The sequence below is a fragment of the Pan paniscus genome, chromosome 8 (genome assembly GCF_029289425.2).
Source record: "Pan paniscus chromosome 8, NHGRI_mPanPan1-v2.0_pri, whole genome shotgun sequence".
NCBI classification, from domain to species: Eukaryota; Metazoa; Chordata; class Mammalia; order Primates; family Hominidae; genus Pan; species Pan paniscus.
In genome coordinates, this window is record NC_073257.2 from 16,028,857 (window position 1) to 16,056,572 (window position 27,716).

The 27,716-nt window shown below is 44.8% G+C and overlaps 1 long non-coding RNA gene across 1 annotated transcript; it reads right to left on the reverse strand.

Moving 5' to 3' along the window:
- Positions 1 to 4,752: 4,752 nt before the first annotated feature.
- On the reverse strand, positions 4,753 to 27,716 carry LOC134731084 (uncharacterized). Its single transcript, XR_010113152.1, has 3 exons — positions 27,261 to 27,716; positions 26,594 to 26,681; positions 4,753 to 7,964 (listed from the first exon to the last, which is right to left on the reverse strand). It is a non-coding gene; the product is annotated as an uncharacterized LOC134731084 (long non-coding RNA).

Genomic DNA, 27,716 nt, shown 5'->3' on the forward strand with positions numbered 1-27,716 from the left:
CTTTCCACGGGGTATTGATCATGGTGATGTCAGTGGCTTCTTGGACCCACTCAGGGTCAAACCACCCACAGCATTGGAGCTGACAAGAGTCCTGGAATCACAGAGAATTGTTCAATGAGCATAAATCACTAAGTGATCTCATTGGACAAGGGAGGTCTCATTTCTTTCTTAGACAAATATCCCTTCTGTACTGCAATGCACGTGGCTGTGAGATCAGTTTCCTCCTTAAAAAAATAATAAAACAAATGGAATAAGAACAGAATAGCAGAAAGGTCCCCGAGCCCAGAGGAAAAGGATAAGATAGGACTTATGGGAATTCCTTGCTTGACTGGCTGGTCTTTGCTGCATTTTCCTTCTGAAACATTGTATGGTCTCTTAGAGGTTTTCTAACTTGCTTCTCCTGCAGATTCCAAGATTAACAGCAGGAAGCTCTATTTTAAAAATAACCAACTGTTACAGTGAAAGTGATTAAAACACCATCATCACAAACGAGCTCTTCCCAGATCTAGGTCCAAGTTATTCCTGAAGTTAATATAGACCTGTATTCATTCTCTGGCCCCAGGAGAGCAGGAGGCAGAGCTTAGAGTGCCTGGGGAGTCCTCCTCCCTCCTCCTCTTCCTCTGACTGGCCTTGCTCTCTCAGCCTCTCACCTAAAGCCCTGACCCACAGGACAGCACCTGCTGACTCTCTCTTTCGTGTTCTCCCCGGTTAGGCTGGCATCCCCTCAGTCAGACAAGAAAATCTCAGCAGAGGCCCAAAGAATGAGTTCAAATGCTGGTGAATTCAAAACGCAGAGAGCCCAGCAGACGCCATCACTATGGATCTTGTATTTGAATCCGATGTAGCTGGATTCCCGGGGCCATGTAAATTAGGCGTGGAGCCTGTGTTAGAGAGCGAGGGTTTCCTTAGCGTCGCTGCCATCAATCATGTATAGCCAAGGTTCCACTTCTTAGCTTCTCCTTCAAGAAAGCCGACGAAGCAGGCATTTGGGAAAGTCAGCACTCGTTCAAGAGTTCGTTGGCTTTCAGTTGTGATGATGTTTTAAGGTCATATTTTTCCAAGTAGGATTGTTTGAGAATGAGGGCTCTGGTTTCATTCAGAGATAATGGCAATAGGCTTCTCTCACTTCAAACACCTGACTTGCCACACACTTGTTTGACTGCTGCCCTTATCCAGAGAATTCTCATCAAGATGGGCATGTGGGCCGGGATGCTGCTGTTACCCCAGGATTCACACTGGCCTTGCGCCCTTGCAGAAAAGCAAGGCAGTGGATCTGAGCTCCATCCCCGCAGTCTGCACTGGCCCCTTCATGGCACAGCGACAGCTTTGCCATCTGCCAGCAAGCATGCGGGGTGTGGACGACACAGCCGGAGAGAGCAGAGGCCAGGCTCATGAATCGGACAACGAGCTCGAGTTTTCAAGGTGTGACTCAAAGATCCATCAACACTTCCTTAGCCATCTGCTATTAGGTATTAGTGATATAGTCCACTGGATTCAGCCTTAGTCATCTGCTATTATCTGCTATTAGGTATTAGTGATACAGTCCATTGGATTCAGCCTTAGTCACCTGCTATTAGGTATTAGTGATATAGTCCATTGGATTCAGCCTTAGTCATCTGCTATTATCTGCTATTATATATTAGTGATATAGTCCATTGGATTCAGCCTTAGTCATCTGCTATTATCTGCTATTATATATAAGTGATATAGTCCACTGGATTTAGCCTTAGTCATCTGCTATTATCTGCTATTAGGTATTAGTGATATAGTCTACTGGATTCCGTTAATGCTCAGACTCTGTGAAAATAGTCAAATTCTTTTACTTTCTCAACTAGATTTGATGCATTTTTTGAATATTTATGTGTCATGTTAACATGACCCTAATTCAATTAGCTTGCCAGTAAATTTTACTGCTTGGGGATGAGATCTACAAAGGCATTACACAGGGACATGAAGCTCCCTGCTGCCAAAATGTTGGCGCTCTTCAGCGGTTAAAACGTTTTTCCTTCTGCTGAGTGATGATCCGCTTCCATGGAGCTTCCATCCTTGGCTCCTAGAGCTTTCCTTTGGTGATTGAAAGCATCAGTCTGCCTCCTCTCCTGTCTGGCATCCCTTAAAATATTTGAAAAGGGTGACTAAGTTCCCTCTAAGCCTGTTCATTCTCCTCCAGGTCATCCTCCTGCCCTCTCTTGTTAGTTGTACAGAGAAGTTTCTAGACCCTTCACCGCTGTGGCTAATTCCCGAGAAGAGGAGGTGGGCTACTCCGGTCTTGAGAGTTATGACTGGACACCTGAGATGCACAGGATATAAGGCTTCATGCAACTGGAAAGAAATTTCTGCACATAACAAGTTTATACTCGTCCATGTACAAGGCCCCGAGTCAAACACAGTCATCTGAAATTGTCAAGTGGGAGAAAACAGCTACAGATTTCTATTTTTTCTCATGCCTAGTCACAGCATTGAGTCTTGTTTGAGGCAACATCACTCTTATCGTTTTTAAAAAATATCTTACTACAGCCCTCTCCCTCTTGCTTGAACTCATACAGAAGAGAAGGCAGTTGTCCCTCCTGCTGTATAAATTATAACTGCCGTCTCTCCTTTCTTTCCACACATTGCTGCACCCAGAGTGCTGCCACCAACACTTAACTGTATCTTTATAGTCAAGGAGGAATCTGCCTTCCAGAGACAGAAATAGTGTGTTCACATGTGTGTGAATGTGTATCCATGCACATGTGTGTGCATCTGTATGCATGTGCACGTGTATACACTCAAGTTGTGCATGTATGCTGTACATGTGTATTCAGGGATGTGTGTGCATGTGTGTGCATGCATGTGTGTGCATGGTATGTGGGCATCTCTTCGCATGTGCACCTATGTGTGCATTTATGTTGTGCATGCATGTTATGCATGCGTGTGCATGGATGTCAGTGCATATGTGCATACATGCATGTGCGTGTGTGTGGATTTGGATGTACGCAACTTATGCATTTTTTCTAAGGCTATTTATTTTTTCATTTGGGCAATTTTTTTTTCTCAGATGTCCTCAGGTCCATCACAGCTCAGCATTATGAAATAATAAAGTAACCAAATCCTTTCCCAATCGTTAGCAGCTCCATGTGTATCCATCTTTTCTTTGTTTAACTTTGATTGTTTATGCATGGGCAGCATGTACTGCTGTGAGAAAAAATCAGGTTTTCTTTTGTAGAAGCTTAAGGTAGATAAATCTTTGACGTACACTGGTGGGCTGTTCTAATCTTGCAGTTGCTGTATGGACTGGAGACTTAATATTCACCTCTTTGGAAAGGCTGCACAATTGATCTCAGGAAGATCTCAGCAAACCTTGGAATTACTGCTGGAATGAATGGATGCACATCTTTTGAATTATATTTATAATACTATATGCTAATATATATACTATATATATTATAGTGTGGTATACTATACTATTATACTATACTATATACTCTACTATTACAGTATACTACACCATATACTATACTATAATACTAATACCCTTCTGTATATATTGTCTCCTTGTTTTGTTGAGATTTGACTGGATCCCAGGGCAACCGCAGTGTAGGCACTGTGAGACGCAGCAGTTGATTCCCCACCTGCCCGTCCCCACCCTGGCCAGGATGGTGCCTGCCTTACGTCTCTGATCCTTTTCAGGTCATGCACAGTAATCATTCGCCGTCCTCCCCAGGGCTCTGTGGCTGGCATAGCTGCCACTGTGTGCGAAGGGGATGGGCTGCCCAGCTGAGCTTCCTCAACTGACTCATCACCCACATTTCGGCAAGAGACTCATGCATGGCTCCTGTCGCCGGGAGCAGGCTGCACGCTGTGATTTCATTTGTGTCCTGTCTTCTTCATGCTGGCCTTCTTGGGGACATTGCTGCGAGGAATGCATTTACAAGGGATTTGGGCTTCTTGGATGACCTGGACAGGTTTCTGCCTCCTCAGTGTCTTGTTGTCTTCTCTCATTCTGGAAGTCAGGTTCAGAGAGGAAAGCCTTCAGGCACTATAAACAGTCTCCATAACTGAAGGAGGCAGAGACAAGAGCCCTGTTCCCAGGTGGTTAAATCAAAGGGACTGAAAAACAACAGCTTTGGATCCAATAAGGCTCAGGCATTGGGGGGACACGAGAAGTTCTCCCAGCGCTGTGGCCAGTGCCTGCCATGGGCTGGTGGCAGGGAAGGGCCATCAATGGTCGTTTCATGCTCAAGACAGGAGGACCTGGAATTCCTCAAAGGCATATGTCTGTGATTGGAGGGAAGGGGAGAGCACTGAAGGTCATGCCTAAGGAGCTCTTAGAATATGTCCACGGGCGCTTTCTCCACACCTGGACACTGTCAGGTTGGAAGTGCTTTCTACTCTGTGGAACCTGACTTCCTTTTGCATATGTTTAGACAAAAGTAAACATCTGAGTCATAGTTACCTATCCCAAGAGTCATTCTGACTGTGATAGGATGTTTTGGGACCTTAATCTCTAGCCTTATGAATTAAAGTTGCAAAATGCATATTTTTTCTTGTTTTAGTTTGAAGATACATTAACTACAGAGTTGAAAATGAGAGCTTCATGTCCTCTTTGCTTCTGGGAATGCCTCGTGGTTGTCCACGTGCTGGTCTCTGCCCCACGCGTGAGTGCACATGTGCAGGTGCCCCCCTCCCTCCCTCCCTGATCCTCTTCATGGAGTCCCCGACCCGCCCTCCCTGATCCTCTTCATGGAGTCCATGCTCCACCCTTCTGCACCTTCCTCCGTTATGCTTCACCCAGAGCTTCACACATGGACATACATTTTAGAAAACGAAAGAAAAGGTTAAGTCTGTATGATGGTAACAATCTTGACTAATGTATCGCAGTAGTACTCTAACCAGACAATTTACTGAAAAACAATCTAATTTTTTGGGCTGTGCACTCCTGATGAATCTGTGAGCTCTCCTAACCATAACGCTAACCATAACCCTAACCCATTTTATTCTCCCCATCATCTTATTACCTGTCATTGGCCTGGCCTCTGCTGGGTGTCCCATAAATTTAATGAGTCAAACTACTCACAGAATGAGTAATTAAGATGCCTAAAACTCTCATTTACTTGGATTTATATTTCACTTTTTACCAAGTTTTATTTGCATTGTACAGTCAAAAAAATTTTCACAAATAAAGAAAAATAAGCTCCTAAATTTGTACTCCAAGAAAAAAAAAGATCTCAAGCTTTAAAAAGTAACCACCTCTTCTTTAATAAAGTGGAGTAGAACTCCTAAAATCATAAATTGACCCGCCCTGGGAAAAGTGTTATTTCTAAGATATTAGAAATGAAATATGACCTTTGCAGCAGACTGTGGTAGGAATCTTAATTGTTGAAGGTTCCGGAGAGGTTTGGGATTCTCAGAGGGACAAGGACTTGAACCTTAACAGTATTTAGCTTACTGAATTGCCCCGAAATGTAAACAGCCCGTAGTTGGGGCAACAGTGGCCGCTGTGACCTGTCGCATGACAACACGGTGAGAAGAAAGTGATGTCATCATCATTCCTGTCTGGACCACCAGGCCTCGTGCATCTGAAAAGCTGACCAGCCTCAAGAGTCCCACAGGCAAAGCGCTCACCGCAGAGTCGCGGCAGCTCCCGTGGATTCTTCTTTATGGGTATTGCGATCCATTGTTCACCCACGACCCATTTCTCTAATATCAACAAGACAGAAATGGCACTTGCCCGTTCTGAGCACGGGCTCCTTGGCTTCCCGGAATTTCATTAACCCCTGGCTCCACTCCGGAGCTTCTAGTTATCGTATTCTAAACAGACACCGGCTTTTTTTCACATCACTGAGGACTCAAAAATGGGAAAGGTGGAGAGAAAAGATCCCGTTTCCTCCGGACACACACATCTCTTTTTATGTTGATAAAGTGAGGTTTAGTTTGGGGCTATTTAATTTTTATTTTTTATAGTCTTAAGAACCTGGTAACAATGCTTAAAATGAAACAGGGCAGCATCAATTAACAGAGAATAAGAAGTGGAGCTCTGTGTCTGCTGCAGAGGTCAGAGCCTCCCAGCCGCCGTGCCCAGGTGCTGTGTGCCGTGAGCGGTGCCCGGGTGCTGTGTGCCGTGAGCGGTGCCCGGGTGCTGTGTGCCGTGAGCGGTGCCCGGGTGCTGTGTGCCGTGGGTGCAGTGTGCCGTGAGTAGGTTACAGGCAGTGGAGATGCTGAGCCTCAGCCACTGGGCAGCTGGACGGAGCCTGGGAGCTGAACCTCCTGGGAGGCTGGCTGATGACCTCCTGCTAGAAGCAGCCATACCCCAGTGTCCCATGGGTGGTATAAATATTAATATTTCCTACAACTGCTTTGATGCAAAAAAAAAAAATCAGAAAGCATGTTTAGAATATAAAAGCACGACAGCCTAACTCTAAAGGCTTGCACACTGATAATTATTTAATGGCTGCAGGTAAGCACTCTGAAGCGGGACTTAGCTCTGAGCTGGAGTGCCCGGGAACAGTGCAAATCACTCGGACGAGGCCCTGCAGAACACTTGATGCGTTCAGCTCCATGCAGCCCTTAGAGTGGCCTGTGCTGCTCAGCAGCCTGCACAGGCCCCAAGCAGAGGCCCCAGGGTGGCCTCTGTCTGTAGAAGCCCTGAGCCCTCCAAATGTCCCCATGGGCTGCCCCGTATTTGGTCTCAGGAGAGTTTATTTCTAATTTTGCACTTGGGAATTGAAATGGGCTAGTTTTCTCGTCAACTTTCCTTCTCATCCAACAGCACCTTCTCAGTGGCCTGGGCAGGGGATGCTCTACCAGGTCTCAGGCTCCGTCCCCACGGTTGGCACTGCCCCCCACTCACACTGACGTCAGAGCTTATACCAAGGCAGGGCAGAGCTGAAATCCTACAGAAAACAGGCCTGGGAATACTGTGCTTAATTACTGAAAGACTGTGGCACTTCAGGTGGTCTGTGGGTTGATGGGACCTAGGACACCAAATGTGGGGCCATGGGGGCTCCTGTGCCCTTCCCAGGGCCTTCCACACACCTGCCCATGTGCTGTCCTAGAAACCTCACCTGACTGAACAAAACCCTGCCAGGCCATGTTCCCTTCCATTGCCAGGAGCCTGTTCATCTTATTCCTGCTGCAGAAACCCACCGCTGCCCGGGGGGCCACCCCTTGAGGCCTATTTTGTAGCTTTTTTTAATGTGGATGTTCTGATACTGAATTTGGACTACAGAACATGATCAAACATTCACTTCTCTGTAGGAACATACGTTTACTTTTATGTGGATTGAACGTGGATTCCTTCTCCTTGCTGCAAGAGTGCTTTGAAGATACTGGATTAATTACATTGTACCTTACCTTGTAATGAACTATTTATATCATTTTATTCAAATACACAAGGAAGTTTTTAGGACTTCATCTATTTTTTTTTAATTCTTTTAAAATTCTGGGCCTTTAATGTAGCTCCTGCTGTGTAATCACTTGTTAAAATTTTTTGCAGAATGAAAATAACACATCAGTGAGTCTTGCCCTGTTCTCTCTTGATGAGCCTTCCCTGTTCTCTCCTAACTTCCCTGCACCCAAATCCCTTGTATTTATAGCCTTCTTGACACAAGCAGGGTCTAGTTCCAAATGCCTTTTGCGTGTTGCTTATAATCCTCATAGCAGCCCTGGCAGTAAGGACCTATTATTGTCCCGATGTTACCAATGAGAAAGTGAATGCAATTAAGTCACTTACTTATGAGTAGCAGAGCTGGGATTTGAATCCAGAGAGTCTGGAACACACATCTCACCACTACAATCCTTACACTTTTCCATATGTAGGGCTTCCCTATTTCCTTATATATCAAAAGCTCTTGGAGACAATGGATAAATGGTAGGGTGAAGACTTGATTCACAGCACATAACGTGGAAGGTTGAAAGTAGATCCTCATAACCATCTGTTTGGATAATACAGAATTTCTTCTTTCTTCAAGACCCTCCAGAGATAGCTGTAAGAATAAATGAAATGACTTCTGTTGAAAACACAAAACTCCTTTGAACCAAAAACATTTCCATAAAGAAAATAAAATATAAAACCTGTATAGTCCTCTAACAATGAAGCCATAACAACAAAAAACAAGAGCAGTATTTCGAGTCTGAAATGCCTACCCTTAATCTGCCTGTAGTTGCCGGTGTATAATTTAATGTGCTTTTTGGAGTTACTACCAAGATAATTTCAAATTTACACTTTGAAAGTTCGAAACTGAATTATCTTGGCTTAAAAATAGTCCACTCTTAGTCAAAAAGAGAAGCAGCACATTTGTGTCAGTTATCTATTTAGGGACAAAATAGAGTTCGAAAAAAGAAATTAAGATACTATGAAAAATTCTGCTTTTGTGTAAGTTCAGTACAATATTTTGAACTTTATGTTTTTCTAAGACCAAATTATTTAACTTGAGCCTCAATTTTGGGATTGACGCCTCTTAGGCATTTCCATAATTTAATTCCCTGTGCTGTCTAGGTCTATTATTTTAATTTCTGATCTTATGCCTATTCAAATTACTTTTCTTCACAATATTTTATCTATATTTTAATACCTCATTAAAATTTGACCTCTGCAGGAAGCCCTTTCCTGCATTTCTACTGTATTTGCATGACATCATTTAAAAGAGATCTGGTCCTCCTGACTGCAGCCTTGGAATGTTGTAAAGGAAGCGTCGTTCCAAAGCTCTGGTATCCTCCCAGTGCCTGGCACCGTGCTGGGCACAAAACGGACCAGATGCTTATTTGGTTTCCATTAACAGCAGACACCTGCCCCTGCCATTGACTGAATTACCTATTTCCACATGCTCCACACTAGGGCAGGTGGCCTCCCATCACAGTTCCCATCCTTCACCATTTGACCTCAGGGCGCCTTAAATTCTGTTTCTATACATTCCCTCTATAGCTAATTGAGGCCTTCCTAAATGCCAGCCACCATTTAGCCCTTTACGTATATGGTTGGCTCATAAATACCCCTGAGAGGTAGGATGGTTCCCACCCCATGACAGATGAGGAAACTGAGGCACAGGTGAGGCTGCCAGTTTCCCCAACCACTCAGCTGGGGTGTGGCAGGGCAGATGACAGAACCAGGGACCACAAACCCTAAAGGGCGGCAGCGGCAGCAGCAGCAGCAGCAGCAGCAGCAGCCTCTGCACAGGCACGGGTGGCGTTGGTTTTGTGTGTCTGCTGTTTGTTAGGGGTCCAGCCTGTCTGTTGCTGCTGTCTGTGTGTCTGTGTGTCTCATGCGATGCATCATTCATTGCATGGGGACCCTGTTTTGAGGCCTATCCGAAGTTTCATCCTGTTCCTAAGCTGCTCTAACCCGACTTCAGAGCTGTCTGCATCTCAATCCCATGATCTCACTCCAGAGGCAAAAACAAACCCTGTGAAGTGGGCAGACATTGCCTGCAACTGCAAAGTGTAACAATGTTGTTGTCATCATTATCCAATAACGCCAGAGCAAAGACATTGTTTTTCACTTTTATTATTATACATCAAAGATATGGTATTTTCCATGTATGTTCATTTAGTCCTTAAGTAAATATTTGTCGATTACATCATTGGATCTTCACAGAAGTGGCTCCTGACTAAACAACACTGTATTGTAAGAGAAATGGCATCATTTCTTAGCATATTTTCTCTTTAGAAAAGAAGACAGAGATTTGAATTTGGGCGACACACATAATAAAATGGATGTTTTCTTTTTAACAACCAAATCATACTCGAATTACAAAACCCTCCAGGCATTATCAGTTAATGCCAACACAGGAGGAAGATTTCTGCTCTCCGATTACATAAAACGTCTCCCCATTCCCAAGATCCTGGAGCCTCTCTCCCAGCGTCAGCTGTGGACCGCGGGTTTTGCAGAACGGGAATTCAGGCACTGTGATCTCAGCCAGTGAGGAGGTCAGATCAGGGCCCCAGGTTTGCCTGGTGGACCTTCCGAGTGGAAAGCAGCCAATGATTTGTTACCGTGCAGGACAGCTGCCTCCGGGAACCAGTGTGTGGCCCGGGTGCCACGCAGCCTCGCGACCCCTGCCTCTCTTCACTGGCTTGTTCTCTGCCTCAGTCAGAGCCAACGACTTAGTGGCATCACAATTTTCTCAAACTTGCCAGAACTTTCTGGAATGTACTTAAAGAAAGCCATGACTCTGCCTCTTGTTAGCTGACATTCATTAGAGGCTTTGTGTCAGAGCTGGAAGCCATGAGTCACACTTGCTGATACAAGGGGAGATCTCAGCAGGAGGAACGGGCCTCGTGGTGCCCGTGCGCTTCCTGGAATTGTGCTGTAAGTGAAATGAGATGCTGGTGCCTGGGAGACCAGAGCTCAGCCCACATGGACTCCTCTGACACTTCGTCTACACTTAGAAACCTCCAAGCAGGCACAGGCCAGGTGCAGGTCACTTTCTTCAGCCCCATCTCCCCAGGCAGCCCCAGAGGCGGCGGCAGTGGGCTCCCAACTTCATGAATCCGCTGGAGCACGGAGATGTGGCGTGAAAACATGTCACACTCCTGGAGACGTGCATGAAGCCTCCTGGTGGCCTCAGAGTGTCTGGGGCCACCGGTCCTTTGAGATTTTAAGGAAAACAGTGTGTTTTCTGCTGTCTCCCCCTGACACAGCACTCTGAAAATCAAGCCGGAGCACCTGCAGAACCTCAGCACTGTCCAGAGCATCGTTGTGAGGGTCGGTTGCTGACCCAGGGCACGTCAGCCCCTGGAGGCCGAGTTACACTAACCTAGCCTCTGTTTCCCACATTCCTTGGTGTGGAATCTGGAATGGACCATAGAGAGAGAGGACATGAGAGCTGGAACTTTAATGCCCATTCCTTCGGCTCTGGATGTGGGAAATACAGGTCATGTCGAGATAACACACTTTTCACCACAGGGACGTTCACAGGAAGGCCACACGCTTCGTGTCAAGGGTTAGACCAGAGGCTCGGGGCTGTGTATTCACAGTGACGGCCAAGGAGGAAGGGATGGAGTTGATGCAACTGGAAACCCCCTTAGCAGTTGACATTAGACCCTGTCTTATAGAGGTGCTGAGGGACGAGCTGCCTTTGAAGCCTGGCGCACGCATCTCCCAAGGCTGCGGCAACCAAGCACCGTGGACCAGGCGGCTTCAACAGTGGGAACGCAGGTTCTCACACTCCCTGGGGCTGGATGTCCTGACCAAGGTGTTGGTTCCTCTTGAGGTCTCTCTTCTTGTCTGGTAGACGCCATCTTCTCCCAGCGTCCTCACACCATCGCCCTCTGTGTCCCAATCTCCTCTTCTTACAAAGACACCAGTCAGATTGGACGAGACCGCATGCTAGTGACCCTGTTTTAACTCAGTTAACTCTGGAAAGACCCCATCACCACAGTTCTCACCTTCCCAGGAGGTGCAGACTTCAACACCTGAAAACTGAGGACACAACTTACTCCTTAACAGTGTGTGTGTGCCTGCATGTTCTTAAGTCTTCAAAAAACTTTATGCAGTTGAAGAATTTGGGAAAATGCTTCTAGGCCATACATGGTCCTGTACTGTCATTTAAACAGTCCCCCCACTCTCCCCCCCCCCACACACAGGGCCCTCGTCTCTGAGGGTCTTCTCCACAGACACCTCCCACATCCACAAAACAAGATGCCCAAGCTAGAGGGTCCCCTGGCACCCTTTAGAGAAGGACAGAAATAAGACGGAGGAAGAGGAGGGCTGTGGATAGGCCTGAGTCACTTCATCACAGATACCTCTTTAGAAAACCCTATGGATTGACTTCTTGGTGTAAATGATAAATGGCCTTTGAGAAAAGTTGGAAAATACGGATAAAATATAATAGAGGAAACAAAAATACATGTGTTAGGTAAACTTAGCCGTAACAACTGTTCAGTTATCTGGGGGTGGGAAGTACCCCCAGCCCTTGTTGCTGTGGGAATGTGAGTAGCTGTTCCCTGTGTTTGAAAAGTCAATATGCAATTATATCTACATGGGGGTGAACAGGCTGCCCACACAGTGTTACAGCTTGCCTTTTTTTCACCTAGCCTTCCACATAATTAAAAATAATTCAGAACTTTAATTTTTAGTGACTACATAATATTTTATCTTAACAATATGCCAAAACTATTTAATCATTCTCTTGGTGTTGACTATTTCTGATATTAACAGTTCCGTGTAGCTAGAACAAACATTATTGCCCATAAATCTTCATAGGTAGTCATATTATTTATTAGGATATATTCCTAGAAATGGAGGTACCCGATGAAGGGGCATGGATAATTTCAGATCTATTGTTACAAATCAGAACATCACTTTTTGGAAATTCTTAGACTTTACCAGGAGTGAATGAGATTGTTCATCTACCAAAAATTCTAGCAGCAATGGGGAGTTTTATTAAACACACAAACAAAAACCACACACACACACATATACACAGAAAGAAAGAAAAAAGGGTTGCACCCTTTATTAGGCAAAAAGAAAAAAAATGATATCTCAATGTTGTAAGAATTTGAGTTTCTTTTCCTTACTGGTGAGGTTGAGGAATTTTTTATTCATTTCTCTTTTTCTGTGTTTAAGCACTGGGCTGTCTTTCCGTTGGAAACGGTTTGCCAATAATCTTTGTGGCACGTAGTTTCCCAGTTTCTTATATATAATACCTTTTAGTTATTTGACAGTAACGGTTTTTTGACTTAGGCTTTTTACTTTATCCCAATGTATGAAATTTCAGGATGCCCAAGGCTTTCTCTTGGCTACTCCTGGGGTCGAGCTCAGTGGCTGTTGATTGCAGGAGAGGCCAGGACCAGCACTAAGGAAAGTTGTAACCAGGAGAAGGCCAGTGCTTTGGTGATAATGTTGCTGATCCTGAATAGTAACCAAATGTCTGTGTTTTGTTTCATGATTTTTTCCATTAATTATCTGCTTAGAAAGTCTTTTCTTCTTCCTCACATCCATTAAATGTTCCACTTTCCAAAAAAATTGTTATGTTTAATGTTTCAGCTGTCTATATTTTCTATTCAATTCTTCTTCAGTTTATTTTTGTATATGGTATGAATTAAGGATGTTAATTTATTCCCCCCTAACCGAATCTACAAACTTTTCAACATCATTTATGAATTAATTGTCCTTTTATTATTACTCACTAAGTTTTTCTCTATTAGCATTTGTTTCTGGGAAAATGAACCTTTTCCGATGATTAAGCTCTTTATTCTTCTGCCAATATCGCAGAATGGTAATTCCTGTAGATCTAGTAGGGCTACCTCTCCCTCATTACTCACTCGTATTTTTTCTTTTTAAAACATTTTTCCTTGGAAACTTGTGTTTCCCCATGAGTCATTCAATCATTTATAAGACTGTAGCCCTGCCATCTGACCATGGATGAGAAGAATTCAGACCCGATGCCAGCGAGGAGGAGCTGGTGAAAAAGGAAGATAATTCTGGGAAGAGGCTGCAGCCCTGGGCTGCGAGGTGGACCTGGGCTGAAGCCACAGGTGGAAGGAGCTTGCTGGAGCTGCTGGTCAGTGGGGCAGCATGGGGGACTGGGCCCACAGCGTGGTGCTTCACGAACCTTGCATGCTTCCTGGCCACTCTCGCAGAATAGTCAGACTCTGTGAAACCGTCAGGCTCCTTAAACTCTGTTGAATCCTCTGGTTGCCTCACTGATATGGTTTGGCTGTGTGCCCACCCAAATCTCATCTCAAATTGTAACTCCCACAGTTCCCACCTGTCATGGGAGGAACCTGGTGGGAGGGGGTTGAATTAGGGGGTGGGTCTTTCCTGTGCTGTTCTCGTGATAATGAATGAGTCTCATGAGATCTGATGGTTTTAACAAGGGGAGTTTCCCTGCACGAGCTCTCTTCTCTTCACTTGTCTGCTGCCATGGGAGACATGCCTTTCACCTTCCACCATGAGGTCTCCCCGGCCAGGCGGAATTATAAATCCATTAAACCTCTTTCTTTTGTAAATTGCCGGGTCTCAGGTATGTCTTTCTTAGTGGCATGAAAACATACTGATACACTGGCAATCTATCCCAGCTCTGTCCAACTCATATTCAACTCTGCAGCTGGCGAGCCTCAACACATCCAAGGACAGGTGCCTCCCCTTGGGGTGACCCATGTGCCACACCCATGGAGTCTCCTGGACTCTGCAATCACATACCTGGGTCTGCTGTGGGTCCCTACCCTCTCTGTGCTTGCTCCTGATGCATCGTGGGTCTTCCACTGCTGTGGTTTGAATGGTTGTCTCTCTGAAATTCAAGCTGAAATATAATCTTCAAAGCGGCCCTAAATGTAATCTTCAAAGCAGCCCTTTGTAGAAGAGCCCTTAGACGTTGATTAGGCCATAAGGACGTTGCCTGGAGGGGTGGGATTTGTGCTGTAGAACAGGCTGGAGGAACTGGCCGGGTTCTTGTGTCATCCGGCCTTTCACTTTCCTCCATGTGAGGACACAGTGAGAAGATGTTCCCTTCGAAGCCCTGACCAGACACCAAATCTAACTTGATTTTAGACATCTCAGCCTCAGAGCTGTGAGGAGGGTATGCCGACTGCCCATAAATTACCCAGTCTGTGGTTTTAGTGACAGCAGCCTGAACGCACAAGGACCCCATCCTCTCCATGCTCAAATCTGGACCCCTGTGGGCCCTCCGTCCCCTCTGTGCCCACATCAGGACCCATCCCAGGTTTTTGGCCCTGGACTGTCCCCCTACTTCAGGCTCTGTGGTGGGTGCCTGAGCAGGTGCCACAGGATACCTGGGCATCTGCAGTCTCCAGGATCTCCTGCTCCCCTCCAGCACCCAGTCCCCATCTAAGATCCTTCGGAACTTTACAGCCACCTCCAGGAATAGCTATAAACTCTTCCCATGGCCTCAAGGGAAATTGGAAATTGAGGCCATTGGAAATTGGCTTCCTTTTCTTCCAAGTGGTCTTGAACAGAGACAGAATCATGTAAACTCTAACCTGAGTGTGAACTTACAGAGCATGCATGGGGTGGGGTACCCATGGAGAAGGCGCTCTTGCCTGTGCGTTTGTAGGATGTGTTGAAGGGGCAGAGGGAACCTGGTTGACAGCTCTGGTTCAGGCAGCAAATCCAGCCCTAGGCAGCCTGGGCGCTGCAACCCCCCTGCCACAAGGGCCACTCTGCCGTCTGCCTCTGCCTTGATCTCCCACCTCAGGGCCCCTGGAGCCCAGTATCAGCCCCTCCCCACCCCCTCTGCCCACTCTCTTTCCACCCTCCCTGCATGGTTCCTGCACAGTAGATCCTGAAACACAGGCTGGACTTGAGGTCAGACTCCCTGCTCCCCACACCCACGTTTCACAGACCCCTGAGCACCTACTTGGTGGATCCAGGCAAATGGTCATCTTTCCTTCTTGCATTGTATCCATTGGATATTCTTTGGCTTTATCCAGAGTCAAGCAACCGACAATTATGACAGTGTAGTTATTTAATGTTCTCGGGACCTTTACTTAATCCTAAAATACTTGATACATTTATTTCCTGGGTTAGATTATGACAGAAACAGCCTTTAGATGACATTTATAAGAAAACGTTTTCAAATCCAAAAAACTCCATGACACCATGATATCGAAGGTATGTCTTTCTCCAAAAAATTCCATGACACCATGATATCAAAGGTATGTCTTTCTCCAAAAAATTCCATGACACCATGATATCAAAGGCATGACCATTAATCATCACTTGGTCCCAGGCAGCCATGGGTGCACTTGCTCTGCCCACCTCTGGGCTCTCCCCTGCAGCCCACTCAGCTGCCCACTGGTGGTGCCACTCTGGCTGAGCCACCAGGGCAGTGGGCGCTGGAGGCGGGGCTGTCTTCCCCGTGTTGAAGGTGTGCTTCAGTGGAAGTGTATTGGTCAAAGTTCTCTAGAGGGACAGGACTGATAGGATAGTTTATATATGAAAGGGAATTTATTAAGGAGTATTGACTCACACAATCCCCAGATGAAGTCCCACAATAGGCCTTCTGCAAGCTGAGGAGCAAGGAAGCCTGCCTGAATCTCAAAACCTCAAAAGTAGGGAAGCTAACAGTGCAGGCTTCAGTCTGTGGCCGAAGGCCCGAGAACCCCTGGCAAAGCACTGTTGTAGGTCCAAGAGTCCAAAAGCTGAAGAACTTGGAGTCTGATGTTCGAGGCCAGGAAGCATCTAGCTTGGGAGAAAGATGGAGGCCAGAAGACTCAGCCTGTCCAGTCCTTCCATGTTCCTCTGCCTGCTTTATCCTAGCCGTGCTGGCAGCTGATTAGATGGTGCCCACCCAGATTGAGGGTGGGTCTGCCTTTCCCAGTTCACCAACTCAAATGTTAATCTCCTTTGGCAACACTCTCACAGACACACCCAGGAACAATACTTTGCATCCTTCGGTCCAATCAAGTTGACACTCAATATTCACCGTCACAAGAGGTGTCAAGTGACTTCTCGGAGGAAAATCTGGTAATAAAGGAAAAACCTCAGTACTTGAATCCAGGCATTTGGCTTCTAAATTCAGGGGCTTCCCAACTGCACAAGCTGCTCTTAATTTCATATTCTGGACCCTTACTTCAGAGTCTGTATCAAAAGAAATCACCACAGCGAGAAGGCAGATTCTATATATAAGAGACAAGTTTGTGTCTATGTGTTATATATATACATATATACCTATAAAGGACTGTGTACTATAAACCATACATTCACAAATATTGACAATCAACTGCACTTAGAAGATAGATGCGTTCCATGTAAAAATACGCTTATTTCTGGCAAAAAAGAAAGAAACAACTGGTACTGATGTAACAACTGTTTTATATAACTGAAATACATTGACAAAATAATTTTAAAATGGTCTCATGTTCCATAATTTAAGGGGGAATCCATTCATGTATAAATTCTAAATTTGTAAGGTTATCCTCAACTCTTTTGGAAACAAGGTGGTTTTACTTAACTCCCAATTTCTTTATTATTATTATTATTATTATTATTATTATTATACTTTAAGGACTAGGGTACATGTGCACAACGTGCAGGTTTGTTACATATGTATACATGTGCCATGTTGGTGTGCTGCACCCATTAACTCATCATTTACATTAGGTATATCTCCTAATGCTATCCCTCCCCACTCCTCTCAACACATGACAGGCCCCGGTGTGTGATGTTCCCCTTCCTGTGTCCAGGTGTTCTCATTGTTCAATTCCCACCTATGAGTGAGAACACGCGGTGTTTGGTTTTCTGTCCTTGTGACAGTTTGCTGAGAATGATGGTTTCCAGCTTCATCCATGTCCCTACAAAGGACATTAACTCATCCTTTTTTATGGCTGCATAGTATTCCATGGTGTATATGTGCCACATTTTCTTAATCCAGTCTGTCATTGATGGACATTTGGGTTGGTTCCAAGTCTTTGCTATTGTGACTAGTGCCACAATAAACATACGTGTGCATGTGTCTTTAAAGTGGCATGATTTATAATCCTTTGGATATATACCCAGTAATGGGATGGCTGGGTCAAATGGTATTTCTAGTTCTAGATCTTTGAGGAATCGCCACACTGTCTTCCACAATGGTTGAACTAGTTTACAGTCCCAGCAACAGTGTAAAAAATGTTCCCATTTCTCCACATCCTCTCCAGCACCTGTTGTTTCCTGACTTTTTAATGATTGCCATTCTAACTGGTGTGAGACGGTATCTCATTGTGGTTTTGATTTGCCTTTCTCTGATGGCCAGTGATGATGAGCATTTTTTCATGTGTCTGTTGGCTGCATAAATGTCTTCTTTTGAGAAGTGTCTCTTCATTTCCTTCACCCACTTTTTGATGGGGTTGTTTGATTTTTTTCTTGTGAATTTGTTTAAGTTCTTTGTAGATTCTGGATATTAGCCCTTTGTCAGATGGGTAGATTGCAAAAATTTTCTCCCATTCTGTATGTTGCCTGTTCACTCTGATGGTAGTTTCTTTTCTGTGCACAAGCTCTTTAGTTTAATTAGATCCCATTTGTCAATTTTGGCTTTTGTTGCCATTGATTTTGGTGTTTTAGACATGAAGTCCTTGCCCATGCCTATGGCCTGAATGGTATTTCCAAGGTTTTCTTCTAGGGTTTTTATGGTTTTAGGTCTAACATTTAAGTCTTTAATCCATCTTGAATTAATTTTTCTATAAGGTGTAAGGAAGGGATCCAGTTTCAGCTTTCTACATATGGCTAGCCAGTTTTCCCAGCACCATTTATTAAATAGGGAATCCTTTCCCCATTTCTTGTTTTTGTCAGGTTTGTCAAAGATCAGATGGTTGTAGATGTGTGGTATTATTTCTGAGGGCTGTGTTCTGTTCCATTGATCTATATCTCTGTTTTGGTACCAGTACCATGCTGTTTTGGTTACTGTAGCCTTGTAGTATAGTTTGAAGTCAGGTAGCGTGATGCCTCCAGCTTTGTTCTTTTTGCTTAGGATTGTCGTGGCAATGCGGGCTCTTTTTTGGTTCCATATGAACTTTAAAGTAGTTTTTTCCAATTCTGTGAAGAAAGTCATTGGTAGCTTGATATTTCCAATGGCCCGAAGGCTGTCATAAAATTCAAGATTCAAACATGCATTTTTTATTTTAATTGAAATACTTTTATGGACTTTAAACTTAAGAAATTTGGAGTTAAGTTCAATGCCACCCCATCAAACTTAACTCCAAATTTCTTAAGTTTGAAGTCCATAAAAGTATTTCAATTAAAATAAAAAATGCATGTTTGAATCATGAAATTTATGACAGCCTTTGGGCTATTGGAAATTGGCTTCTTTTTCTTCCAAGTGGTCTTGAACAGAGAGATAATCATGTAAACTCTAACCTGAGTGTGAATTTACAGAGCATGCATGGGGTGGGGTACCCACGGAGAAGGCTCTCTTGCCCGTGCATTTGTAGGATGTGTTGAAGGGGCAGAGGGAGCCTGGTTGACAGCTCTGGTTCAGGCAGCAAGTCCAGCCCTGGGCAGCCTCACCCAAGCCCCTGTGGACACAGGACTCACTGGGTCTGTTCAGCCATTCTGCCTGGCCAGAAACAACCAAGTAACCCAAAGCCCCATCCGTCAGGTGTATGTGGAAAGAGTAATTCTGCTGCAAGACGCCGCTTTCTACTGGGTTTGTCGCCCTTTGCCTGTAGCTGCAAAGCTTCCAATTTTTTGGAAACCCTGCACTCCACATTTTCATTTATCCTGAAACTAAATCAGTTTGGGGCTAAACATATTTTAAAATGTCAGCATCCTTATTTGGTCCATGGGATGAGAAATGCAAGATTCTCAGAAAATGCCATGTTTAGTTTGGATGTTGTCCTGGAATGTGGAATGGAACAAATGCTAGATCCTCCTAGAGCGTTATGAAGAGTAAAAGAGAGAGGGCAAAGAAAACAGCTGGTAAACTCTGATATGCTCGAGCTCACTGAGTTCTGTGATCGTTACTATTTATCATCCCCATCCTTATCAGAATCTTCAGATTGTATAGTAGCCAATATATTACATTTAGAAGACAGGAAATCTGAAAACATAAATCTTTCTCAGAGCACCCAAACTGAAAAGCCTGTGCAAATACCCCGATTAAAAATAGGAAGAAGAAAACAATTAACTACTCTTCATCGCAGTTATTGAACCAATTGAAGGGCTGACATATAGAGAGATCAGTCCGAAGCCCTCCAGCCCAGAACACACGTTGGGTGATGGCTGTTGGCTGACCGAACAGATACCTTCAGCTCTCCTTTCCCTTTCTCTTCTGCTTTGGGATCACCCAAGGAGAAGAACCTCACCATGTGCTTATCTCTGCATTGGATGTTGGTTGACCTGAGTGAAAATGGCATATGAATTGGTGATATCTGCTGGACCATGGCTAGACCTAGGCTTAGGAGAGACCTCCAGCCTGGCCACAGGAGGCCAGGAGGATGCTGAGTCACGCAGAGATCACTCAGTTTATAACAGCAAGATTCTTTTTCTAGTATCCTGAGCAACCCAATGCCCAGAATCTTTTAGGCTTAGTTCCCCTTGAAATATTTTCAAGTAAAGGAGAAGAAAAAAATATTTCTGTATAGGTGTGTACTGGAAGTTGCTTTCCATGGCTTTTGTGACTTGAAGCAGCTTTGTTTAGGAGATGTCGCCGTTGTAAGCCTCTTAAGCTTGAGAAAAAGGCAAATTAGTACCATTTCTCATTGGTTAACATGGAACTTTCCCCATTCTTCTAGGAGAGAATCTCTTTATTGGGAAAATGGGGACAGAAGTGAAATGCAGCACTAAATGAGTTGGGAGCTCATGAGTGTGGCTGAAGATCCTCTTCTGGGCTAGCAGGTGTTTCCAGGGGTTTATGCAAATCCCTCCCTCGTGTGGCCAGAGGGCCAGAGGTGGGGTTCTGCCTGCTAGACCTGGAGGGAAACATTCACAGTTACCACCAGCAAGAAGGGGTGTCCCCGTTGGAATAACCGTGAGGAGAAGGTGGATGGGTGGAGTTGGCGGAAATCGGGGGGATGGGGAGCAAAATAACTGGGGCAAAGGAAACCAAAATGAGTAAAGGTAATCAGGAGAAAAATCACTTTGTGAGGCAGACATCCAGGATGAGTAATTTCTGAATGAGTTTATATTTATGGTATACAACATGATAATTTCATTTATGTGTACATTGTGGGAAGGCTAAATCAAGCTAATTAACACACGCATTACCTCACATACTTGTCATTTTTTGTGATGAGAGCACTTAAAATCTCCTCTATTAGCAATTTTCAAGTACGCAATACGTATTTATTAACTGTAGTCACGAGGCTGTACAAGAAACCTCTTAAATTTATTTCTCCTAACTGAAATTCTGTATCCTTTAACCAACATCTTCCCAATCCCCCCAAAATAAGTGATTTCTTAAAATAGAAACCATTACTTGTGACTAGCTACCTTGATCAGCAAGGATGAATGGATGAATGATTGAAGTTGTCACTAACATGAGCAATGACAAGTAAAGTCACCTCTCAGGTAATACAGGTGTTATAAAACTGGTTATGATCAAGTAACACCTGGCTCCCCGGAGCCTCCTGTTGACATCATCTCTGCCCTACTGTGTGTCTACCCAGAGTTGGAATGCTACAAAGAGCTTAGAATTTTTTTTTTTTTTTTTTTTTTTTTTAGACGAAGTCTCTCTGTGTTGCCCAGGTTGGAGTGCAGTGGCGTGATCTCTGCTCACTGCAACCTCCACCTCCTGGTTCAAGCCATTCGCTTGCCTCAGCCTCACATAGAATTTGGGTCTTAAAATCCTGATTTCAAGTTCTGGCTTCAGTTTTCTAGCCACGGTAGCTGGCCAGCTGCAAAAGCAACCCCTTAACCTTTCAGAATCATGCCTTCCCTCATCTACAAAAGTGGAATAATAATGAATGTCCTCTTACCTCCCAGAGCTTTATGAGGATTAAATACCATTGTGTGTCAGAGAGTGTCTTATAAACTCTGTGAAACCCTTCAAATGCTGAGTATATGAATAACCAGTGGACAATAAGAGAAACCGTGGAGTTTTGGTAGCAATCTGAGGGCACCAGGGTGATTTCAGGCTCAGTTAGCCAACCCAAGTCATAGAAAAAGGTACAGAAAGCAAGGGAAGAGTCCTATGTCTAAAATAAGCCTGTGTAGGGTTGGATATAAACTATTATTGACTTTTATCATTTCTTAGTTTCCACATTTAGTCCTGAGGCCCCTGAGCCCATGGGAAGCTGTGTTAGTTTGTGTTCATGCTGGACAGGGGAGCCAGCTCCCGTCTTTGGGTTATGATCATTATGCTGGGGACTTCTGGCCATCCGGGTGCCGTAGGAACCCTAAAAGTGTTCCTGAGTACACAGCCCCAACAAGGTGGCAATTCCACCAAGAAGCTATGCAAGTGGCATTCGTAGTGCCTTCAAATCCCAAACACCGCATGTTCTCACTCATAAGTGGGAGTTGAACAATGAAAACACAGGGAGGGGAATATCACACACCGGGGCCTGTCAGGTGGTTGGGGGCTAGGGGAGGGATAACATTAGGAGAAATATCTAATGTAGATGAGGGGTTGATGGGTGCAGCAAACCACCATGGCACGAGTATACCTAAGTAACAAACCTGCACGTTCTGCACATGTGCCCCAGAACTTAAAGTATAATAATAAAAAATAAATAAGTTTAAAAAAATTATTCCCAGGTGGACTACTTCCTAATTCTGGAAACAGTAGCAATTTCTATTACGCGAGTGAGATATACTTGTATTTTACTTATAATGCCAAGTAGAATTTTAACCATGAGGCCTTAGAAAATGATATTAACCCAGTTTAACGTGTCTTCTAAGTGCAGCTCCCAAGACCCTTCTCTTAAAGTTGTCTTTCTCCTCTGGTGTGTGTGTGAGTAATGGAACATGAGTGTAGTTTTTCTAAACTGGAAGAATTCACCTCCTTCTCTACATATTAAAATTATTTTTATATAAGACTTCGATGTATGGGAAGCTTTGACTTCATTCAGAAAATTTTACCAGCCGGGAAATCATATACAATGCAACGTGTTGCAAATCTCTGCAGAGCCTAAACAGGAAGAGGGTGTGTGGTGGCTGTAAACGCCACACAGGAGTCTCCTAATCAGGCCTAGGAGATGAGGCCCAGAAGTAAACAGAGATGCAGCAGCTTCTTCCCCAAACCAGCAAGGCAGGCCTCCGGCTTCCAGTGAGTGTGTAGATCAGTTTAACTCTTGGTGTTTGTTTCACGACTCTCTAGCAGACGACCTAGCAAGGGCACTGAGTATTATAAACCTGTTTTATTTAGTGTTTGTTAAGTAGATTGTACCAGACATTGGCATGCAGGGATGGCTGCTGCACTTTCCATTCTCATTTGAAAGGATCCCAGGTTCCTAACGAATAAGGCAAACTCAGGATGATGCATGAAAGCGTGAGGAGGGCAGCTCTGCAGTTGTCAGGTGCCCTGGTGTTGGCAGATACCACCGCCATGATGAGAAGAGGCCGTGCCTGCAATTCACAAGGTCACCACTTTTGCTCCGTCATGGATCCGGGTTTGGCTGTTGTTCAGGTCATGTATCAGGAGAAACCCTTGCATGGAGACCAGGAGAAACCCACCGCAAGCTGAGCAGAAGGTTAAAGAGATTGTGTGGGCTCGTGTGGCAGGAAGGTCCCAGTGGGGACTCCCAGGAAACAGGTGCTGCTGGCTCCGGGGTCAGACCCTCGTCTCTGCTGGCCCAGGACTGGCCCTCTTCTGAGCAGGCTCACCGCCCCCACTCCAGCAGTCTCAACCGGGCTGCCCGGATCTCTGTGCTGGACTATTCCTCATTTACGAGAGATAATTTTTTTCCATAGCTCTTAAGGGAGGATTTTCTTCTTCAGGAGTCCCAGAAACAACCTCCTTACATGTGTCCCTGCGGCCCAGTGTGGACAAGCCTGCTCTGCTGGGCCATTGCAGCAGGAAGGGGATGGGATACGTGGGACTCAGTGATGAGCTCACCAGCTGTACCCACCCTCAGGCAACTTTCCCTGCTAGAAAGCAGTGAGGGCAGGAACTGGAACCACGTTTTTCAAATCAGCCCCTTTTTCCACTTTCCTCTGCCCATTTCTAGCATGCAGCACCTGCTTTCGATTCTGAGATGCATCTCACATGGTCCAGCACGAAGCGTTCTTTGGACAGAACGCCTGCCATGAATGTCATTCCTCACTGGCCGACCGTGGTGCTCAGGTGTTCACCGTTGGGGGTAGCAGGGTAATAGTAACAGGAGGAATTTGTTGAAAACACAGAAGCCTTTTGGTGTCCTCTTTCGAATGAGTTCCATAGGTTAGCCCTTTCACTTCTGAAGACCCAGAACAGTTCTCAAGGGCAGTTGGAGGAGGAGGCGCTCTCTGCAGTGGGAGCCATCCGAGGGCTGTCCCTACAGCTGATGCAGGGCTTCCATCCTGGTGCATTTGATCAGGGCCATGCCGTCGGGATGATGGGGACCAGGGGATCAGACGTCTTGTTTTTGTGCATGAGTGGTAGCAGCCCAGTTAAGACACGTGAAACCCACAGTCTCTAAGTATAGAGCCCTTTCAGCTTTACTGCCTTTCAAAGAACCCTGGCTGAAATGCCAATGTTAGGACACAGGTGAAATTGAACATTGCACATGTACACAGGGTCCATTTCCTCTTTGCTCAGGCCCACCCTGCTGGGGATGCTTTGAGGCCAGGCCAGGTCTCCCGTCCAGCTCCCACATCTACCTTGTCCACACCTCTGAGGACACCTCTGAGACTCTCCCTGAACTCAACAGAAAGAAAGACAAGACAGACTTCCTAATGGGAGGGGAGGAAACATTTCTCATTAGAGATATAGAAGATTGTGTGTCTAAAGAGATTTTTACCATGAATTGGTAGTTGTCATTTTTAATTTTTCTATATTAAAATTTAGTGTAACCTCAAGTGTAAAACCTTCAAATAGCACATTTATTATCAACTAATTCTAGCACAAATTTTACACACCTGCCACACACTGGGAGTTGCTCAGGTCTTTACCAGAAATACACTTCTAGTATTCAGACCTGGCAACTAAGAAAGTTAAATTATGAATATACCTGTTCGTTAACAAACATCTATTGTGCTCAGCTGAAAAGGCCCATCTTTTTGTTCTAACTCATGTGAGCAACTAGTCCATAAAAAGTAACGATATACAAAAAGTGTCATAGATTTGGCCCCAGCAACTTAATTAATTTAGTTCATTTGGAAGTAGGTGACAAGGCTTTTTTTCTTCATAAACCTTCATTGATCCTCTTAAAATAGGGCTGACACAAGTGGAAGTAACTCCATTTGATGGCAGATAAAGTTGAGGTTCAGGCCAGGGTTTCTAAAACAATTCAGGTGGTAATCAGCACTCATCCACCCCAATTTAATGACGTTCACACATATTCCCAGTAAACAAATCCAGGAATTGCCTTTTGTTGAGAAATTAATGAATGTGAACCTTTATTATTATTATTATTATACTTTAAGTTTTAGGGTACATGCGCACAATGTGCAGGTCAGTTACATATGTATACATGTGCCATGTTGGTATGCTGCACCCATTAACTCGTCATTTAGCATTAGGTATATCTCCTAATGCTATCCCTCCCCCCTCCCCCCACCCCACAACAGTCCCCGGAGTGTGATGTTCCCCTTCCTGTTTAGCCCCTTTGGTGTGTGTAACTGTCAACCTCAGGATTTCTTTGTCAAGCTCAGCAGAGTATGCAGAGCAGAGTCTAGGAAGGACAGCTTAGATTTTTGGAAAACCACGCCAGACCACACCGGAAAACACAAAACTTTGAGCCTTGACTCCCGGCGAGAGGCGTTCAGCTACGGCAAGAGGGGCTGGTCTCAGCGTCTCTGAATCAGCCCCAGGGTGGTTTATCTAAGTGAAGTAAGGTTGCCCGTAAGCTATGCTCTCTCCCCTAAACTCTCTCTGGCTGTGATGTCTGGGTCCTCAGGTCCCAAATCTTGGCAGGGACAGCCCGTGAGTGCTGGAGCCGGGTCCGGTGGGGAAGCAGGGATGTGTGCCTCTTCCACTGGCTGAGTCATGCCCCTAGTGTGTTTCCTCCTGCTTCACCACCGCCCCAACAATTGTCTCCCAGAATGTTTTCAGCAAAATCAAAGACCTCATATTGTTTTATGTTAGCCATAGGTAACCTTTTTGTGGGAAGCGAGGACAGGATCTCACTCTGTTGCCCAGATTGTCGTGCAGTGGCACAATATTGGTTCACTGCAACCTCCACTTCCTGGGCTCCAGTGATCCTCCCACCTCAGCCTCCTGAGTAGCTGGGACTACAGGCATGTGCCACCACACCCACCACCTTTTAAAAAATGTAACCACACACCATTATGATTATTGACTACACTGACAAAACTTCTTACTATCTAACATGCTGTCAGTTTTTAAAATAAACCCCCATGTACTCACACATCATGAGACGGAGTTTCGCTCTTGTTGCCCAGGCTGGAGTGCAATGGTGCGATCTTGGCTCATCGCAGCCTCCACCTCCCGGGTTCAAGCGATTCTCCTGCCTCAGCCTCCCAAGTAGCCAGGATGACAGGCATGCACTACCACGCCTGGCTAATTTTGTATTTTTAGTAGAGACGGGGTTTCTCCATGTTGGTCAGGCTGGTCTCGAACTCCTGACCTCAGGTGATCCGCCTGCCTCAGCCTCCCAAAGTGCTGGGATTACAGGTGTGAGCCAGTGCGCCCGGCCTCCATCATGCAGTTTCAACAATTATGAACCCAGGCCAACTTGTCTCATCTAAAATCCCATGTAACCTCTTCCTCTCCCCGGGATTATTATGGAAATCTCAGACTTGAAATCATTTCATTTGTAAATACTTCAGTCTGTGTTTCTACAAAATAGTCCCTCTCTCTTTTAAAATATAACCACGATATGGCTAAAAAAATTAGCAATAACTAATTCTATAAAGTATGTACTTGAAGAGTGTTCAGATTGATTGTAAATGTATATATATGCATGTGTTTGTATATATGTGCCCATGTGTGTACACATATGTATAGACACGTTTGGCTTGTTTAAATCAGAATTCAACACATTTCAAACATTACATTTACTTGGACAAGTCTCTTAAACTTATTTTATATACAGGTTATCTCTCTCTCTTTTTTTAATTGCAATTAACCAGATTCCTTACCCTGTAGCATTTTCCACACTCTGAATTGAGTGACTGCACATACGTGGTATCTTCTTTCCCTTCTTGGTCCCATGTGCGTTCCTGTGGACTGGTGACGAGATTTACATATGTGCTGTTTAACACACTTGCCACTAGTACATGTGGCTGTTCAACACTTGAAATGTGGCTTCTGTAAAACTTTTAATATTAGTTAATTGAAATTAATGTAAATTTTAAAACACACTCTATTTGGTTGTTGGAAGATTTTCAAGTATGATTGGAGCAACTGCGGCTCACAAATCTAGTTTTTCAGCTGGAAATTTTACAAACTGTAAATACAGACTATTTCCAATGAGAAATCAGCAATGGAAGATGTACTGCTAATGCAAAATTTACACAAGATTTCAAAGATGTATGAAAAAATGTAAAATATCACATCAATACTTTTTACATTGATAACATTATGAAATTATATTTTTGGTACATTGGGATAAATAAAACATACGATTAATTTCAACAATTTCTTTTTACCTTTTTAACGTGGTTACTAGAAAATTTAAGATTCCTGTCTTAAATACTGTAAGATAGCTCACGTGATATTTCTGTTGAACAGCGCTAATGTAGAGGCTTAATTTGATTCGGATTTTTGTGGGGGAAAAAGGAGTTCACGGCGATGTGCGCCCCTCACCGTATCACACTGGAGCCACAGAATTCCCCTTGTTTGCCTGCGGCGTTGTAACGATGGAGCCGCCGGCTCAGTGTTTCCACGCTCTCTCCCAGAATTCCCCTTGTTTGCCTGTGGCGTTGTAACGATGGAGTCGCCGGCTCAGTGTTTCCACGCTCTCTCCCAGAATTCCCCTTGTTTGCCTGCGGCGTTGTAACGATGGAGCCGCCGGCTCAGTGTTTCCACGCTCTCTCCCAGAATTCCCCTTGTTTGCCTGCGGCGTTGTAACGATGGAGCAGTCGGCTCAGTGTTTCCACGCTCTCTCCCAGAATTCCCCTTGTTTGCCTGCGGCGTTGTAACGATGGAGCCGCCGGCTCAGTGTTTCCACGCTCTCTCCCAGCTCCTCACCAGATGGGTTGGCAGCAATGATGATGATGACGCTCATCTTGCGTCATTCGAGATTGCCCAACTGGGATATTC